This window comes from Asterias rubens, chromosome 12 (assembly GCF_902459465.1).
Source record: "Asterias rubens chromosome 12, eAstRub1.3, whole genome shotgun sequence".
NCBI classification, from domain to species: domain Eukaryota; kingdom Metazoa; phylum Echinodermata; class Asteroidea; order Forcipulatida; family Asteriidae; genus Asterias; species Asterias rubens.
The window spans coordinates 13,385,384-13,406,501 of NC_047073.1; the positions used below are offsets into that span (position 1 = coordinate 13,385,384).

The 21,118-nt window shown below is 37.6% G+C and overlaps 1 protein-coding gene across 2 annotated transcripts in view; it reads right to left on the reverse strand.

Annotated features, from left to right (window-relative positions):
* Nucleotides 1-19,644, reverse strand: part of LOC117297521 (leukemia inhibitory factor receptor-like) — a 59,148-nt gene extending 39,504 nt beyond the window's left edge. Inside the window, exons 1-2 of one of the 2 annotated variants that reach the window (XM_033780608.1) lie at nt 19,390-19,644; nt 14,190-14,233 (exon numbers count right to left, since the gene is read on the reverse strand). The gene's annotated coding sequence lies outside the window, so the exon portion shown is untranslated. Of the gene's footprint in view, nt 1-14,189; nt 14,294-19,389 lie in introns of those variants that run through there. The other variant, XM_033780607.1, reaches the window with a different exon arrangement.
* Nucleotides 19,645-21,118: the final 1,474 nt, after the last annotated feature.

A 21,118-nucleotide genomic window follows, 5' to 3' on the forward strand; every position in this document is an offset into this window, starting at 1 on the left:
TTTATTAACGTTTTACGACAACACATGTCTGTAGGCCTATAAGTGCAGAATGAAATAATGGCAATAGCCCAGTACATTAAAGACTGTGGACACTATTGGTAAATGTCAAAGACCAGTCTTCTCACTTTGTGTAACTCAACATATGCATAAATAACAAACCTGTAAAAATTTGAGCTCAATTCGTTATCGAAGTTGCGAGATAGTAATGAAAGAAAAAACACCCTTGTTACACGAAGTTGTGTGCGTTTAGATGGTTGATTTTGAGACCTCAAATTCTAAATCTGAGGTCTCGAAATCAAATTTGTCGAAAATTACTTCTTTCTTGAAAACTGTGTCACTTCAGAGGGAGCCGTTTCTCGCAACGTTTTATACCATCAACCTCTCCCCATTTGTCGTCACCAAGTGAGGTTTTATTCCAACAATTATTTTGAGTAATTACCACTGCCTTTAAAATCCCATTATTAAATGTACATAAACCATTATTGCAGGCCTGATGCTTAGGCAACAAAGGCGATTGCCTCGGTGCCCCCTTGTCAATGCCTTTGCTCTTGAAATGCTCCAGTAGAAATTTACATTTTCATCATAGGGTTCCCTTTACCAATGAAAAATTGCCTTGGTGCCCTTCCCCTTTCAAAAACGAAGCATTCAGGCTTGCCTGTTATTTTCATGCATACTATAATTGCGTTTGGTGTACACCATGCATTACTGTTTGTTGGTAGGGCTCAGTAACCAAAGAGAGAGGTCCGAATTGCTTTGTCCAACAAGGAGCTATTGTGATGGCAACATGCTAACTACGCACCTGTTTTAATTGATGTATTAATTGCAAAAGCGGAAAAGATTATTTCTGGTGTAATTTTATGCGCTACCATATGTTCAAGAAATATTGTGTTTAATTTGTTTTTTACTAAGAGCAGGACTAGGGAGCAACCTACGGATTAATGTATCTGCGCTCTACCGATGGTGCTATCTAGCCCTCATGTTGGAGCCTTCCCTATTTCAAACTTATCTTTCAAACTGCCAAGCAGCCAGAAACCACACCCACATTAACAGTTTATTGCATGACAGATGTTAAAGACCTGCTTGAACGAAAATGTCAAGTCGTGAACTTTGCTGAATTCCACTTAAAATGTTTTCGATGAATAAGGAAATCGAGTCATATGATTATAAATAGGTTTCAATTGTGTACAAAAACAATCATTTTGTATGCCCTTGTCCAGAGCTTTTCTGCGAGATTTGCGAAAAGCCCCGTTACTTAATCACTCTCAAAACGTCATAAGTAGATAAAGCCGCTTTGTTGCAGCGTGGATGTATAACAAAGCAAACTCCCACAAATGACGTCAGCGGCATTGTCCTTTGACGCCCGCTATCAACGGCAGAAGTGTTTTTAGTTTTTCAAAAAACCTTTAGGTAGGGGCCTGATTTTTTACTCGATAATTACGAAAAGTTCAGAAGTGTTCACATATCAAAATTACATTAAAATGGTGAACAAGTGCATTATAAACAAGTAAAATCACCATATCTGTTGAAAACATTCCGCTCAGGTAGCTGTTTAAAGACAGTGGACACTATTGGTAATTACTCAAAATAATTATTGGCATAAAACCTTACTTGGTAGCGAGTAATGGGGAGAGGTTGATAGTATAAAACACTCTGAAGTAAGGTAGTTTTCGAGAAAGAAGTAATTTTCCACGAATTTCATTCTGAGACCTCAGATTTAGAATTTGAGGTCTCGAAATCAAGCATCTGAGAGCACACAACTTCTTGTGACGGAGGTGTTTTTTTCTTTCATAGTTATCTCACAACTTAGGCGATCAATTGAGCTCAAATTTTCTCAGGTTTGTTATTTTATGCATATGTTGAGATACAGCAAGTGACAAGACTGGTCTTTGACAATTACCAATAGTGTCCAGTGTCTTTAAAGAGCTATTATTATCGTTATGGCAATTACTCCAAAAATTAATGACCACAAAAACCTTCTTGCATAAGAAGCCCTGCAGCTGTTGATAATGTTTAAAGCCATTATACACTTTCGGTACAGAAAAGAAGAAAAAAAGTTCACAGATTTACAAATAACTTACAGGGTTTACAGAAGGTAATGGTGAAAGACTTCTCTCAAAATCTTATTCACTGAAATGCTTTACTTTTTGAGAAAACATTAAAACAATATCAATTCTCGATAGCGAGAATTACGGATTTATTTTAAACACATGTCATGACACGGCGAAACGTGCGGAAACAAGAGTGGGTTTTCCCGTTATTTTCTCCCTACACCGATGACTGATGAGCCAATTTTCACAGGTTTGTTATTTTATATATATAAGTTGTGATACACGAAGTGTGGGACTTGGACAATACTGTTTACCGAAAGTGTATAATGGCTTTAACATGTAGAGAAACAATACCTTTCAATATGGTCTTAGAGAGAGGGATTCAAAAACATTTTTTTTTTTTACTGTATAAAGCGTTTGTCTGATTAAGTATTCCACGAACGAATTATTGCTCCTGCATGGACATAATCGCTCAAGATCTTTTGGCAATCTCCCAAAAAACGCTTCCACCTTTTGAAAGGAAATTTTCAGAGGTTAGTTTAATTGCTTATACAATACTCATTAGCATTTTTGAGAAATTGCCAAAAAATCTTGAGCGATAATGTCCACGCAGGAGTAATAATTCATTATTGGAATACTTTCTATTGGAATACAATAATATAGGTTTAAAACAATCGAACGATTCCAAAAATTAAAGGTGCACTTTGTCTTTAAAGATAAAAAGGATCAACAAGATCTATGGCTATTCCATGCATAAAATTATATGCACCTGTGATGCTTTTTATACTGTGGTTGTTCGGGTTAGGATGTGGGCTATTACTTTGCAGCCCTCCAAAGTTTGCAAAAATGTCTGCACTTTTGTCGGCCAAAAAAGACACACTACTTCAGTGCAAATGTCGAGGCTTTGAGTTCCACCCGAGTGGTTTGCCTGTGTTAGTTATTCTACACATGTACTGAGTGTACACATGGAAACAGTCAAAGGGGTATAATAGCTTGTAAAAAAAAAACAAGTTTTGAAATCATAAAGGTTTCATAAAAATGTTTCTTATTTCAAATGATGGTTTAAAGCCATTATACACTTTCGGCACAGAAAAAAAACAAAACAAAAAGTTCACAGATTTATAAATAACTTACAGGGATAACAGAAGGTAATGGTGAAAGACTTCTCTTGAAATATTATTCCATGAAATGCTTTACTTTTCGAAAAAACATTTAAACAATTATCAATTCTTGTTGTCGAGAATTACGGATTTATTTTAAACACATGTCATGACATGGCTAAACGTGCGGAAACAAGGGTGGGTTTTCCCATTATTTTCTCCCGACTCCGATGACCGATTGAGCCTAAATTTTCACAGGTTTGGTATTTTATATATCAGTTGTGATACACGAAGTGTGGGCCTTTGGACAATACTGTTTACCGAAAGTGTCCAATGGCTTTAAGATTGAATGGTGTTTTATGTACATTCTATACACTGGAGAACGAAGTAATGCCGCACTTGAACCATTTTTTTCTTTTTTAGATCATGAATGTCTCCATATAGGTCGTTTTTAATGGCATAAGTCAGGAATAATGTTCATCTTGGCAAGCTACGAATTTCATCTGCTACTTTCTGTTGGTTTTAATTTAAAGACAGTGGACACTATTGGTAATTGTTAAAGACCAGTCTTCTCATTATATAAATAAAATAACAAACCTGTGCAAATTTGAGCTCAATCGGTCATCGAACTTGCGAGATAATAATGAAAGAAAAAATACCCTTGTCACATGAAGTTGTGTGCGTTTAGATCTAAAGTTAGATCTAAAGTTCTAAGCTTGAGGTCTCGAAATCAAATTTGTGGAAAATTACTTCTTTCTCGAAAACTATGGCACTACAGAGGGAGCCGTTTCTCACAATGATTTATACCATCAACTTCTCCCCATTACTCGTCACCAAGAAAGGTTTTACGCTAATAATTATTTTGAGTATTTACCAATAGTGTCCACTGCCTTTAAAAAAACAGAAGAACTGAGCTGGAATTCAGGTTACAATGGGCCCAACATTTTTATGGGTCAGGATGGCCCAGAAACTAGTAAGAACATTGGATTTTAACAGGAAGGATGTGTCAGATCAATCCATAGTTGGGTCATTAGGACTCAGATTCCGGGATAAATACTGACTCTGAATGGGTGAGATCCCACGAAAACCAGGTCAATTTCTGACCTAGGAGTTTTTAAATACCTTGCTGTTCGAAAATGAAGCATCTGACCTGAGGCAGGTGGCACATGTGGGGAAATTGTGCCTGGGGCGGTTGGTACGAAGTCGGATTCATTTCATTCCTTATGTTTATAGCATGCAATGGCACAGATGTTTGGTTAATGGACGAAAAAATGTTTGGCTGTAGGGCCATCACAAATTTGTCCTTTTCCTTAAAGGATTCGGGTACTTTTTCAGCGCTGAAAAAGACGTCGGACCGGACGTCTATTGCTCTTGTGAGTCTGACTTTCGCAGCCTATACTTGGGATCTGCAGGAAACACATGCAACCTGACTCCCATCTTTAGTTGTTTTGCCGTATCCAGCAGCAATACACCTGGTTGGCATTGCCGGAAAAATGAAAAAAAAAAATTGAAAAGTACAAACTCCTGACTTGGAGTGTACATGTACTTTGCTTGTGTCGCAAAGTCTGCCTCGATTGACGTCACAATAGGGGTAGGCGGAGTCAGCACTCCAAACAACTTAATCTATTTTTTTTAAACACATAATTTGTGACAAATAATTACTAAAAAAAATTGTTTTATTGTACATATAAGCATTATACTCTTATGTTTGAAAGAGAAAAAAAATTATTTCCAGGTGACTTTAAAGAAAAACAAAACTGTGATGGCCAATGTTGTAGCCACAGGGGTTGTGCCGGGCGGGCCTGCCCAGAACTAACAAATTACACCATGAAGGAAATCCTCTCCATGATTTCGCCGAGCACTCTGATCAAAATACACTGTGCTGCCCAGCAAAGATTTCCCCTAGATTGCACTTCAGCAATGATGGCCAAGCTATCTACCACCATTCTTAATACAAACATGAATCATTTTGTTTTAACCGATCTCCCTTTACGGACTAAATTGGATTTAGAGCCCACCACTAAAATTGGTCTAGCTACAACACTTAAGGCCGGTTTATAGTCGGTGGCGCGACGGAAATCTTGCGCCGTGTCTTTTTATGATGGCGTGTCAAGATTTCCGACCCCCGACCATCGCGCGACCGACTATAACTCGGCCTTAATGATGGCCCTTTTTCTGAAGTGAATATCTTTCTACCGACTGTGTGCCAAACTTCATGCTTGTGTCATCAAAGGAACAATTCCATGACACACCTGCTAGCTGTACCACATTGACCCTTCTATCTCCATGCAAGAATAAGCTTATTTTGTCTTGTTAGGATATCACTAAAGATTGTCAGTATATATCCATATACAAGAAGCGCAGGCATGACCAACCTTACAAAGAAGGCAAGCTTTCACCCAAGCGTGCTTTATGAATAAAAACGCATCAAGCATACTATTTTATAGTTTAAACTGGGGAACACAATTTTAAGTTTTTTTGTTTGTGAATCACCATGGCCAAAGATATACAATGAAAGACCACAACCCATAACCTCAACTTTCATTTTGGGGAATGCTATACAAATCCAGTTGAACTAGCAGCTGACACAGTCTATCGATTTGTATGTTAGCAGGATTTTATTGTTATCAGATTGATTTATTGTTCCTTGTGGTTTATTACCCGAAGTTTGAAGTTAAACAAAGTTGCATCCCCTTACTGTGCTGCTGCCGCATCCTAGATTGTATCAAACTTGGGTGTGATCCCTGGCTACACTAGTAGTTAACAGTTTTACGGCTTCTAACTGTCGACAAAAAAGGCTAACATAAGGCTTATCTATCCAGCTCAGTTGGTAGAGAGCTCGACACATTAATCTGGAGGTCCTTGGTTCGAATCTCCCTCCAATCCATTTCTCTATGCTTAAACCCAAATTCTTGATTGTTTTGTTATTCCAAACTCAGTCAGAAATTGCCAGTGATTTTCAACCGAATAACCACTCAACAAAAGAACACATTGTGATTTAAAATTATGTTTTGATTTTAGTATTGTTCTTTTCTAAGAGGAGGGGGACACGACTATTTGTTCAAAGTATTTGAGCAATAAGGCATTTCAGTGTCTTAAATTAAATATTCATAAATACCTAAGACAGCTTCGCTATTCCTATTGGCATTGGGTGTTTAAACCTTTGATAATATCCAGTAAAAAATGTTGAAACATGGGTGTGACACGCAGGCTTGCACCTGTGCTTATAAGACAGTTTCTTCATTCCTATTGGTCGAGAGCAACGGCTGGGACAGTTGTGCCACATCAAGCAATACGCGCGACGCGCACAGCAATCTCCTTATAAGGAGTTGTTTACTCGAGGGCCTTAACATTTCATAGCTGGAGGGGTGTTGTGTTGAAAGAAATCATTGAACAGTTATAATTTTTGCATTTATTTTACTTTTTGACCAAAAAGTGTTCATTTTTTTTGACCGAAAAGGTATTTATGAATGGGAATCAAAGTGTGTTGAATCAGTTTTCAACTAGTGGTTTAAACCCGCCGAGGCCTGGTTCTTGATTATTTACCTTGACTTCATCTCGGTAAAACTATCAAGAACCAGGCCTCAAAAAAACACTTTGTTACACAAAGTTGTGTGCTTTCATATGCTTGATTTTGAGACCTCAAATTCTCAATCTGAGGTCTCGAAATCAAATTCGTGGAACATTACTTCTTTCTCGAAAGCTACGTTACATCAGAGGGAGCCGTTTCTCACAATGTGTTATACTACCAACAGCTCTCCATTACTCATTAACAAGTGAGGTTTTATGCTAATAAATTATTTTGAATAATCACCAAAAGTGTCCACTGCCTTTAATACCAAAATGATAATCCACAGCTCAGTGTAGTTTGTAAGACATCTACTCTAGGATTACAAAGGTCATGGGTTCAAATCACACCAGAGTAAACTGCAACTAAATGCTTTTCAAATAATGCATTCAAATTACTGATTATTCTTCCTGCGTGGACATAACTGGCCAGGCCTTTCGGCTATATCTCAAAAACATAATTTTCACAGGTTAGTTTTATTGTTTACATTTATGGCTCCCATAAATGAAGGCAGGCCTAATATCTTGGGAGGAAACAAAGGCGAATACCCCCGTGCCCCCTGGTCATTGCCTTGGTGCCCTTAAAATGCTCCATTAGAAATTTATAATTTCCTCATAGGATGCCCCTTTACCAAGGACAAAATGCCTTGGTGCCCTTGCCTTTTCACAAACGAAGCATACAGGCATGCAAAGGTACCGGTACTTTGCATTTAACTTGAACATTTATTACAAGGAAACTGTTCGTGTTAGCATCACAGGAGATGTTAAAAGGTTAAAGCTCGAGATTGGCGATATCAGTTTCCTTGATCGAAACTAGCGGAAGACGGTAGCTCAGCTCCCGAAGGTACATTTAACACTAACATGACTAAAGTTGAAGTAACTCAACTCTATAATTCTATGAAAGTGTGTTAATACCTTTGATGTATTTGTCAAAGGAAAATTGGTAAGAAACAAAAATCGTGAAGATCACAGAGTTTACATTACACTTAAAACACAGTCTAATGATGATGATAGTCAGAAACATCTCTTGAAATATTTCTGTCTCTAATTCTATGAAAGTGTGTTAATACCTTTGACGTATTTGTTAAAGGAAAATTGGTAAGAAACAAAAATCGTGAAGATCACAGATTTACAGAACACTTAACACCCGGTCTATGATGATTGATGATAGTCAAAAACATCCCATGAAATATTTCTGTCTGAAATGTCATATTTAATGAAAAATAAATAATCTAATTTCGCTTTTGGGCTTTTTGAGCGTTTTATTCATTTTTTGTTTCAGCATCGACATCATGCAAAAATGTGTAATATTTGTCTTCACTATTTTCTCGTGACCCAGATGGCCAAAGTTTCTGTGTAATTCTCATCAAACTTACTAATCTTTCAGAAACTTGTAACTTTATAAAGTAAGTGGTGACTTTAAACTGAAGACTTTGAGGCTAGATCAAATTTAAATGTCCAACGGCCACCTTTTTGAGAAAAAACAAGAAAAAAACATAACAAAAAGGCCCTTATCCTCCTCATTTTTGAAGAAAAAAAAACTCCTATAAGACTTACATCACACTGGAAGGGCTTCTCAAATATTTGTTACTTAGTTGTACAGGTATGTAGAGATCAATAATGTTTGGAATTTTAAGACTTATACATAGTACACGTATATTTATAAAACCTTGTAATTGTTTACAAGATACATGCACTGTTGCATAAACTGAATGCACCCAACCAAGAAAGAAGCTCCAGGGACCTACCATGTATCTTAAAGGCAGTGAACACTATTGGTAAATGTCCAAGACTGGCCTTCACAGTTGGTGTATCTCAACATATGCATAAGACAACAAACCTGTGAAAATTTGAGCTCAATCGGTCATCAAAGTTGCGAGATAATAATGAAAGAAGAAAACACCCTTGTCACACAAAGTTGTGTGCGTTTAGATGGTTGATTTCGAGACCTCAAGTTCTAAATGTGAGGTCTCGAAATCAAATTTGTGGAAAATTACTTATTTCTCAAAAACTATGGCACTTCAGACGGAGCCGTTTCTCACAATGTTTTATACCATCAACCTCTCCCCATTACTCTTCACCAAGAAAGGTTTTATGTTAATAATTATTTTGAGAAATTACCAATAGTGTCCACTGCCTTTAACAAGCGGAACTGGGTTCTTCATTACACAAGGCCCATCCAAAGGACAAGGCAATTAATGGTTAGGTGCACCTGGTTAGGTGTCTTGCTTTTAAAGCCAGTGGACAGTATTGGTAACTACTCAAAATAATTATTAGCATAAAACCTTACTTGATTATGAGTAATGGGGAGAGGTTGATAGTATAAAACATTGTGAGAAACAGCTCCCTCTGAAGTAATGTAGTTTTCAAGAAAGACGAAATTTTCCATGAATTTGATTTTGAGACCTCAGGTTTAGAATTTCAGGCCTGAATAGGTTGAGGTACACCAACTGTGAGGACTAGTCTTTGACAATTACCAATAGTGTCCACTGCCTTTAAGGATACGAGTGTTCAGACTAGGACAGGAACCCATGGGCCCCCTAGATCAAGAATACCAGAGCTTCAAGCAGACCTGTATGCTTTGTTTTTGAAGGGGCAAGGGCACCAAGACATTTTCTCCTCGGGAAAGGGCACCCTATGAGTAAATTGTAAATTTCTACTGGAGCATTTCAAGGGCACCAAGGCAATGGCCAGGGTAGGCAATCACCTTCAACGGAGGCAATCACCTTTGTTTCCTCCGTGAAATATCAGGCCTGAGCTGGAGAGTCAATCCAGTGCACTGGACCGCTCAGCCACAAAACGACAAACGATGAAATTTCATAAAGTCAGCTCTACAATTCATTTTTAGGAAAACACCGTCAAATGGTTCCTGTTTTGTCGTGGATTCAGTTTTGCTCATTCATCAAAAAACCTTGTTTACTTGAAAGCGATGACATGGTCTGATCATTTTTTAAATGGTTCACGGCGCTGACCTGGGGAACGTAGCTGGCAGGTGTCAGCCTCCCATTTTGAGGTTTCCAAGACTCCACATGACCTTGACAAATTTTGACATCATTTAGGCGTGATATTAGTCCTTCAGGGAAATGTCCCCCAAAAAAACATTTTAGGAATCTAAAATTAATGCGCTTTATTGATTTTTTTCTTCAGGTTATTAATAAAAATGTCCTTGAAAAATCGCCCTGAGCAGTTCATTGAAAATAGATTAAAAAGTGAATGCTTGTTTAATTCAAACACCATAATATTGGTACTTTGTTAAGCATGTGACTAATGAGTACCAAATCCCAAGTATTTTTATGTCCACGGACGGTAACTCGTTAATTGATTTTAATTTAGTTTAATGATCCCGGCGGCAATTATCATGTTGTTTTTGGAGCGTCTGCTGTGCACGCAAGGATGTGGCTTATTCCGGGCGGGCCCAACACATGTTCCATCTACCATATTGTAATTTCATCACAGGGCACTCCTTTTTTCACCTTTCAGAGGTATTTTTTTTTATAGACTGAAAAGTCATCAGACATGATTAAGAAAAACAAGAAATTGTCAAAGAATATCGGTCAAAGTTTGAGTGTGATCTAGTTTTGATTGGGAAAGATAAGTAAATGGACTACTTCATTGGATTGTTATCATCTAGTGCTGGGCGAATAGTGAAATTTTGATATTCAGATACCGCTGGCCAATTCGAATAGTTTTTTTCGCCGCTAGAGGGCGCTAATAAAAAAAAAAATTAAAAAAAAATATTAATTTTAGACAGTGTCACTCGGTTCATTCATAAAAATAACCGGATCTAATTTAAAGATGGCGATTTGCTTTTTTTTTGATCGTGATTGACTCTACGTGAAGGAAAACTTTCGTAATCTTTGAACAAATTACGTCAGAAATGTGACTGTTTTAACTCTTCACTGTAGTGTGGAAGGTCTACAGGTAAAATAGTAACTGTCCAACCAATGTAAGCAGGTATGATGCAATGCACCCAAGGAGGAAGGAAATTTATACATCCTTCCTCTTTGCCAAGTTCAAATTACTTCTGCAGATGTCTATGCCTATTTGTAGGGCAACTGCTGGAAAAAATATATAAAAATCTCCATTCTTGACAGCGTTAGGAATGAATAGGCGATCGTTATAAACTATCACTAAGATGGCAACTTTCACATCTTTCAGTGAGAAGAATTTTGTACAACTATCAGGGAGATATTTATTTTTGTTTACCCATACACCGATGTATGTTAGCACTGTATAATCAGTACTTTCCCGAGTCCTGTGAAAAAAATATCACAGGCATGTTATTCTGGTGAGATTCGAACCCACGACCCATGCAAAAAGAACCCAAATTCATATTCTTTATCCTCAATGCAAACTTTACATCTTTTATAGATCAGGGAAATATTTAGAATTTTACACTCAACACACCAGGGGCAAAGTGTCCATGATCAGAATTTCTTTTTAAATGTGTTCATCAGAACATGGCAAGATTGGGTTACTTTCTGTGAACTTTCTGAACTATCAGGGAGAGTTCACAGCTTTGCTATCATTGGAGAGGGGGAGGAAGTAGTTACTGAGCACACTAGTCTCACTTTACTTTCAATATAATAAAATGTTGAGAAGACGAATTGGGAACTTGTTGAGCAACTACTTCACGGGCATCAGGTTAATTAAAAGACAACGTGCACCCTTGGTTTTTGAAACATACATTTCATTTCAAAAGATGGTCACGTTTGCTATCCCCCAAAAAACGTAGCAAATATTTCTACGCAGGAAGAAAAGTCCCTTATAAATTTATAGGATGACACAATCTGAGCAGCGTTACATCGTATAACACATCGCAGTAAAGCTTCTCAGATTCAAATTTGTTGGCCTAAAATCTGTTATCTTTGTACATAACCACATTACTTTGAGGTGAAATGTTTCTCAAAATGCTTTATACTATCAAACACTACTGTAGGCGTCTAGCCAAAGGTTTTTATTGCCGTTAATTTTAAGAGTGATTACCAAACTTAACTTTCATTTATAAGACTTTCTAAAACGGACTTTCCATAGTTTCTATCTATCCTAAATTACCATTGTTTATATCTACCTGTAATATATGCGTCATCTTTGATTCATAAATACCTCAGACAGTTTCGCTATTCCTATTGGTGGAGAGCGCGTCACGGGGGGTGTTTAAACCTTTGATAATGACCAGTGTTTATAACCGATTGTGAGCGGATACTCCGCGCTTGTCTTGATGCAAGACATTTCTGGATACGGGCGATGCAGGCGCTGTCGGTGAGTTGGCCGCACTGGTGTTGCACCAAGACTATACGCGCATGCGCACGAACGGAACCGGAAACTGTCGGAAATAGGCATGCCACACGGAGGTTATACATGTTCATGTAATGTACATACCATGGAAGTACAAACATACAGAGCTCAAGCACATTGGAAACAGATAAGTTTTACAGATGAGTTTCTTACTTTATTACGCCTTTTAACAAATAAGGTATTTATGAATGGGAATAAAAGGGTAGGTACTAGTTCTTTCACGGCCATTTAAAACCTTGCAGGGTTGAGTTGTCTTTGGCTCAGGCTTTTATCACACGGCAATTCGACCCTGCCAGTTTTAAACGGCCGTGAAAGAACTAGTTGCTACCCATTTATTCTCTTATTTACACCATCTCTAAAACACTGTCTTATTCGTTTCCATCAACCGACAGGCCTACTAAATTCATCCTTTGAACCTTTCCATAAACCTCTTGATCGCAATGTAAAGTACAGTTGTTTACTAAAAAGCATAAATCAGACAAGACCCATATATCATGCTACATGTACCTGTGAAAAAAGACAATGCTTTATGAGCTCTGCCCCCCAAAATATTTGCGTCTTTGAACCGTGTTTATAATCGTGACTTTTTCACCCATCAATGATCAAAAACATAACAGATCCCCTGAGCATAAATCATGTAAACCAAACCTGCTCCCTTTGAAATATGTCCACTTTACATTTGAATTAAACAAATGTGGAAATGAAACCAAAAACTGTTGACTTGCATTTATGACCTCTGCCCGAGCAATATTTACTTCTTTGAAAGGCGTTTTTGACCGTGCCTTTTTCATCTATCAATACTCTAGGACACATAAAAGAGCCCTCAAGCATAAATCATGTTAAACATAACTTTGGAATGAGCACTTAATAGAAATAATAGTAATAATAGTAATAATAATAATAATAATAATAATAATAATAATAATAAGACTTGTACTGCGCACATATCCACCCTGCTGGGTGTTCAAGGCGAAGTAAAACCAAAAACAAAAACAAAACAAAAGAAAAACAAACACAACAAAATTAGTCCTTGAAAACCTGTGACATAAGATAAGTTTTGAGAGGAGATTTGTTTTTTGTGTTAAAGAAAAATGTGTAAATGAAAAACCTGTCGCCTTATGTTTATGAGCTCTGCCTAAGAATGATTGATTGCATCTTTGAACCATGCCGACATTCTTAAAATTATTCATACGTCAGTTTGCACATTTATGTAAAAGTACACATTTATGTAACACTATTGTAATTGGCTGACCAGCATAAATCACAAAAATGACAAGCAGTCTCAATTTTCTTCTTGAAGAAAGAGCGCTGATATAAACAACGACTCCATAAAATGTACTTAAGGGAACGATAAATAAATAGGAAAGATTATGCTGGTTTTAGTTATCTTAAAGGTAGAGCCAACGACCTTGAATTTTTTGTGTGTAATTTTTTATTATGAAAGCTTACTTGTTGTAAAGATGGTATGGTAGTAAAGCATGCTACGATATGTCGCAGACTAGTCTGGCACCCTTTTTTCGCCAATGCATTAGGTGTGTGTTTTGACAACAAAAGTGGCACCTTTGGTAATTGTCAAAGACCAGTATTCTCACTTGGAGTATCCCAGCTAAAGGCCTATACGTGTATTAGGCCGTGTCCGAAACGGCGACTTCGGCTACAGCTACGGCTAGATCGCGCGCGTCTGCCTATTCTTTAACACTGGTAGACGCGCTGATCTAGACGTAGCTGTAGCCGAAGTCGTCGTTTCGGACACGGCCTTAACAAACCTGGGAAAAATTTGAACTCATCTGGTCATCGAATGCAAGATTGTGAAAGGAAAAACCATCTTATAGCACAAATTAATGTGTTGTGCTTTCAGATGCCTAAAAAAGGCTTCAGGCCTGAAGTCATTAATATGAAGTATGGAAACAAATATAAGTTTAAATGAATGAATGAATTTAATATTTCAGTATGAAATAACCTTTAAAAAAAATAACCTTTCGAGTCTTTCTCAAAAACTATCTTACATCGCTTCAGAGGGAGCCGTTTCTCACAATTTGTTATACTATCAACAGCTCTCCATTGCTCGTTACCAAGCAAGTTTTAATGCTAAAAATTATTTTGAGTAATTAAGTGCCTTTAAAACCATTCATTGAATGTCTGAAAAAATTTAAAACAGTATTTTTGTCATACTTACAGATAAAAGACTACCAAAGCAGCAGATGGACGGAGTACACTCATCTACAACAACAAAAACAGATTGGAAAAGATTTCACAAGGTGTTTAAAACCGATCTTTACAACCCAGATGAAAACAGAAAACTCTGAATGAAATAGAACAATACTGACATTTATAGCAAATTTTGTTTATAATTATTAGCCAACAGGTTTGTTTCCTTTTGGAGTTCTCTGAAACCGTAACTCAGGAACATTCTATGTCATTTGATACATGTGTCATGTGTCATACTTTATTTTTGTCATGTATCACCCCTGTGACATATGACGCTCCAAAATATAGGACACTTGGGATGCTTCGCACCGATTCTTAGCAGTGCTGTTTCCCAAATGTTAATGAAAGTAGGCCATGTCCTGGTGTTCAAGGTTGGTTTTTACCTGGAATTGTTCATGTTATTTAGAAGGTTTGTTCTAGAATGTTTAGTGTGGGGTGGTAATTCTTTGTCTATTTTGTGTTTATTGTGAAACAAATGCAAATGACAAGGATCTATTAAAGATGCTATGTCAGATTTTTGGCCCCAAACATAAAAATAAACAAATTAAAAAATGAACAAAAAAAAGTTTTAACTTTTACTTTTAATGATCAGGAACCATGACAAAGGCAGTGGACTCTATTGGTAATTACTCAAAATAATTATTGGCATAAAACCTTTCTTGGTGACGAGTAATGGGGAGGTTGATGATATAAAACATAATGAGAAACGGCTCCCTATGAAGTCCAATAGTTTTCGAGAAAGAAGTAATTTTCAACAAATTTGATTTCAAGACCTCAGATTTAGAACTTGAGGTCTCCAAATCAACCATCTAAATGCACACAACTGCGTGTGACAAGGGTTATTTTTCTTTCATTATTATCTCGCAACTTCGATGATCGATTGAGCTAAAATTTGTACAGGTTTGTTATTTTATGTATATGTTGAGATACACCAACTGTGAAGGCTAGCCTTGTGACAACTACCAATAGTGTCCACTGCCTTTAAGCCAAACATTTTTAAATGGAGTGACATTAACAAACAAACTAAAATCAAATTTGATCTGAAGAAAACCAATGCCAGATATGACAGGCACAGGTGTATCTAAAACTCCTTAAACTGATTTTAATCCACGGAGGATTATTAATCATAGGATACTCTCTGTCATTTTTTCTGAATCACTGGATTATCTAAGAATTATTTTGAAAGACCAAACTAATGGTCAAGGTTATGTGACTTTTGCCTGCTAACAATAGAGATGACCAGGCTGGACTTACGCGACCTTAACCTTATCACAACTAAAGGCACCGCTAGGATTAATCATTCCCTGGACCCAATACACACAGTAGAAGGCGAGGAAAGTTACCACTAAGCCAACCCGACCACTCACATTGGCTTAAAGACACTGAACACTGTTGGTAATTGTCAAAGACTATTGGTATATCTGAACATGCAGAAAATAACACAACCTGTGAAAATTTGAACTCAATTGGTCGTCAAAGTTGTGAAAGAATAATTGAAGAAAAATAACACCCTTTTCGCACAAGTTGTGTGCTTTCAGGTGCTTGAATTCGAGACCTCAGCTGAGGTCTAAAATTCAATTTAAATATTTTAGTGAGAAATTACTTCTTTCTCAAAAACTACGTCACTTCAGAGGGAGCCGTTTCTCACAATGTTTTATACTATCAACAGCTCTCCAAGTTTTTATGCTGACAATTATTTTGAGTAATTACCAATAGTCAGTGTCTTTAAAGGATCTATGTAACTTTGTGGGACAAAAAACACAATGTCCACAGATTTACACTAAACTTACAGTTTGAAGATAATGATAGTACAAAGCTTCCCTGAAAATATTACGTGCTGAGGTGCTGTAGTTTTTGGGAAATGAGTAAAACAATGTCATGAAAATTATTTTAATCATTTACAAACGTATTTTCATGCAATTTTTTACTCGTTTCTCAAAAACTACAGCACCTCAGTAAGTAATATTTGAAGGGAAGCTTTCCACTATCATTAACTTCAAACCCTTCAAGTTAAATGTAAATCTATGGACATTTTGAAAAAGTAACCAAATTCTTTAAATCACAAGCATCCATGCAGCATGATGTCTAAAACATATTTTATTTTTTTACCACCAGGCATCATGGGTGTGAATGTAGAAAATTGTTAAATCTTCAAAAATGGAAAGTGGACTCCCAAGAGTCTAGCGATAAATCCCCCTGAACTTTGGGGGTATTACAGTGCTGGATTTACGTACTCTCTACACCAACATTGAATGGAAAAACCAGAGACTTGGAAACGAGCTAACATCTCCAAGAACTTTTCAAGGAAGGTAAAGAGAAGGCCTTTCAAGAAAATACTGACAAGTCCTGAGAGCCTGTTTTATGGATTTCTGCTGCATGGATCCCTACGTCTTCAATAGTTTCACTGTTAGAGCTGAATGGCTTGATTGTCGCCGACATTTTATTTTATTTTATGAAAAGCTCTTTTCTCTGACCAAATTTTATTTTTTAAACAGATGATGCTATTTCTGTTCAAGATTTTACACAGTAAGTTCAGCCGTCATTTTCACAAAGAGTTAGGACTCGTCTTATCTCGAGTTAAGACGAGTAACTCGTCCTAACTTAGGAGTGATCTTAAGGTCTGCATGCTAAAGATCAGGGTTGGCTTGACATCTTAAATCTCTCCGGCAAAAATACATGACCTGCCCACCATAATTGAACGTGCTAACAGGTGGTACTTTTAACAGCCGAAATAGCAAGATCTCTAAAGTCTAATGCGCTTTCTATTGGCTTTATACACAAGGGAATTCAAATGCTAAGTCATGTAATGTAATATGTAAAAAGCACATGGGGATTGCCACATAAATTAAATTATTATAACATTTTGGGGTCACAAATTTTTACAGACCTTTTTTAGGAAGAAGAGGTGTGGGTCTGGAAAAAAGCCCGTTGATGTGTTCTCAATATTTCCATGAAAAGAGTGCACTTCTGCTTGTTTACGTCATAAATGATGAATGCATTTAACAGGTACGACATTTGGCCTAGAAGCTACTGAAGTTCATGTTCATGTGGTGTGGGCTATCATAAGAATTTTCAGGCTACTTAAAATCAATTTTACTGAAATTTAAAATCAGATTGAAACTACAGCAATGCACAGCCTTCTTTGATGGATAATGCAATATGTGTGTATTTTCAATTTTGTTAAGCATTGCACATTGCGGATTTCCAGCCTTGTATAGCCATGTAAAATGTGACTTTGTATCCCATCACAGGATGGTTCTCAACCAATAACAGTTCCCAATCTGTTACCATGGATATAACAATCCTAAATGTTTCACTACCTTTGTAATGGGGGAGATAACGATACAAGGGGCACCAAGGGGCACCTTCGGCCTCGTTGGATATGGGATGAATACGCGCTATATTTTTCCCTATTCCACTCTCGCTTGTGTGATAACTTATAATAACAAACGGTTACAAACGCTTTTCAAAGACCAACTCGACCGATCCAAGGCAACTGGTTCCTTTAAATTAGAGCCCCTGAAGACAGGTAACTACGGGTAACTACAGGTAACCCCTACATTGAAATATTTTTCCCCAGTCCAGGGAACAGTTTCGTCCAGCATTTTCAAATAGCAAAATATTCAGACTGTAAAGTTTTGTACACACTAAATGCTAAAAATTTACTAGCAAATGATGACGTTTGAGTAGCAATTGATACATTTTGTGTGCCATTTTGGGAAATTTTGGGAAGTGCTATGGGAAATCATTCAATTACAACCACATCCACAACATCTTGAAAGACACATTAGTGTATGGGCATGGATAGCATTATGACTTCAGCCCACCCAAGTCACATCATCCTTGCTCCATGGTTACATTGTGATTTGTTGCAATGCAATCTACCATCTCAGTGCATCATTAACCAATCTTAGAGTACAGTATATAGTGTAAAAGTGTTAATAAGGCCACCCAAACAGTGCTGCACCTAAATTAGTCTTGGTGCAAGACGTTTCTCGTTTCCTTTTCACGCACACCGCGGCCAATTCACCGACAGCGCGCGCACCGACTCACCTGACTTATAGTCCACTCACCGCCCGTTTCTCCGGGGCGGTGAGTGAACTATTAAAGTCAGATGAGTCGGCGCGCGCGCTGTCGGTGAATTGGCTGCGCTGTGCGTGAAAAGGAAACGAGAAACGTCTTGCACCAAGACTACACCTAAATATCTACATGTACTTATGTGTATACAATGTATACAGTCAAAAGTGCAAATGTTGAGGGCTATTTACCATGTGCATCAACCTAATAGCTGATTTTACATACAGGCCCATTTCTTGCAAATTTGTTGTGCGTTTGTTGCAACCTACATGTACCATCTTAAATGCTTCATTAAAGAATCTTAGGTATGATATACAAATTGTAGTACAATCTTGTGGTGTAATTTTATGTGTAAGTTATGTGTATACAGTGCCACCCAAATCTTTAATTAGCCTACAAGTTGCGGTATATGCCAGCATATTTTGAGGGTTAAAAACCGTGTACATCTTCAACTAGTTGGTTGTACACAGGTCTGTTATTTACAGTGCATTTGTTGCAACCTACATGTACATGTAATGTCTAAATGCATCCATAAATAACATCCTGGTATCCAAGACGATTGAACATCGCTGTGCGTGTTAAATCAAGAGGTTACAAATTACAATCATACATGTACACCATGTAGAAAGCATGATGAAGGCTCAGTCAGGATGGCGGACAGCTAGCTGTGCTTGGACAATTGAGGCGAGACAAACCATGGGTTAATTCATCTAGGGATCTCTGGTCACACATGGGTCACCTACGTACACTGTACCTGCAGATTTCTGCTTGAACAAACACAACGTCCTGTAGAACACATGCAAAGCACAGGTGTATGCTACATCATAGAGCTAGGGCATGGTTACATGTAAAACTAAGAACCATGTGCATCATCAACTAGCTGCAGGGCCCAATTTCATAGGACAGCTTAGCGGCCGATTTTGGGCTTGCAATTTCTATTTCATAGTGCTGCTAACCGTAAGCACACGAAAAGGCATGCTAACCTTCCGGTGCTTACCGCATGAAAATAAATGACGTCACAATGCAAATCCCATGCAAATTTGCATACCGTTAAGCAGCGCCATGAAATTTGTGCATTTGTTGCAACCTACCATAATAACATCCTGGTTATCCAAGACGATATGAACATCACCGTGCGTGTTACTTCAAGAATATACAAATTACAAACGTACATTATGTAGAAAGCATGATGGAGGCTCACAGTCAGAATGGTCGACAGCTAGCTACTTTAGATGACAATCGAGGAGCTATCCAAAGGATCCATCTAGGGGATCTCCGGTCACCTCCCTGCAGATTTCTGCTTGAACAAACACACCGACCTGCACACACTGTGTACATTTGAACACATGCATAGCACAGGACAAGACATGTTGGGTACTCGCAGAGGGGTGTGTGTGTACATGTACACTACATATACTTAACTTCAGACAGACCTGGGGACCATTTGACCTACTCCAGGGTCAAGGGTTCTAAGGGGAGGTTTCTCAAACAGGGCCTAATTTCAGAAAAGCCTGCGTCCATTTACTTGTGCTAAGAAAGGAAAACTAGTACTAAAGGCAGTGCACACTATTGGTAATTACTCAAAATAACCATTAGCACAAAACCTTACTTGGTAAGCAGTAATGGGGAGATGTTGATAGTATAAAACATTGCGAGAAACGGCTCCCTCTGAAGTAACGTAGTTTTTGAGAAAGATGTAATTTTTCACGAATTTGATTTTGAGACCTCAGAATTACATTTTGAGGTCTCAAAATCAAGCATCAGAAAGCACACAACTTCGTGTTACAAGGGTGCTTTTTTCTTTCATTATTATCTCACAACTTCGAAGGCCGATTGAGCTCAAATTTTCACAGGTTTGTTATTTTATGCATGTGTTGAGATCATAGAGCAAGGAATCTTTTTGAGAAAGTGAGAAGACTGGTCTTTGACAATTACCAATAGTGTCACCGGACAAAATTCTACAAAGATTACCTTGTTACACCTGGTGCCCCACTCATTGTTTGGCTCAGCAAAGAACAGTTACTAAGCAGTATTTTCTCCTTTAAAACAGCTTGAAATTGGGCCTTGTTGGGATGTCTACTACAGAATTCACTCAATACTATTGACGCAGACACTATGTACACAATACTAACAATTTACATGGTTGATTTGTCCGAATGCTTTCTGTACGTACAAAAAAAAACACCCATACTGACCTGGGGGCTATTACTGTGGATCTCTCATTGTACAAGCGCACACTGGTGTGAATCTACATTGTCCATAATGTCCAGGTGGTTGAATGTATAGTAACTGCATTGAGCACATCAATGTACACACAAGTTATCCGAGTTAAATACACAATGTAAATAGGTCCCTTGTTTACCCGTGTGGTCTCCTCTTGCTCAGACCATTCTAAGGGCTCAGAGTTGTCTCTAACCTCGTGTACAAACATTACTCTATTTATATTAGGCCAAATAAAAAAAAATACCAGTTGATCGTCCCCGCCCGCATCCTTTTTTGGGGCCGCATCCTTTTTTTTACTATTTACTATTTTTCAATTTTTGAAAAAAAAAGAAAAAAAATAAGTTTTTTTTCCTGTTATTATTTTTAATCCATCTTTTCAAAAGGACTGGCCTAGGAGCTTTTCCCGAATCTAACTTGATGCTCTGGAACACTTGTAACCGTCTGTTTCATAAAACAATATTAGTGAATGCCTACCAGAAATCGTTATCCGACCCTGTTAGTGTTAGTGTTAACACAGGTCCTCATGGAACCATAGAGTATTACTCTATGATGGAACTAATAGGTATAAATAAGTTTGCAGTTGATTCAAACTGAAGA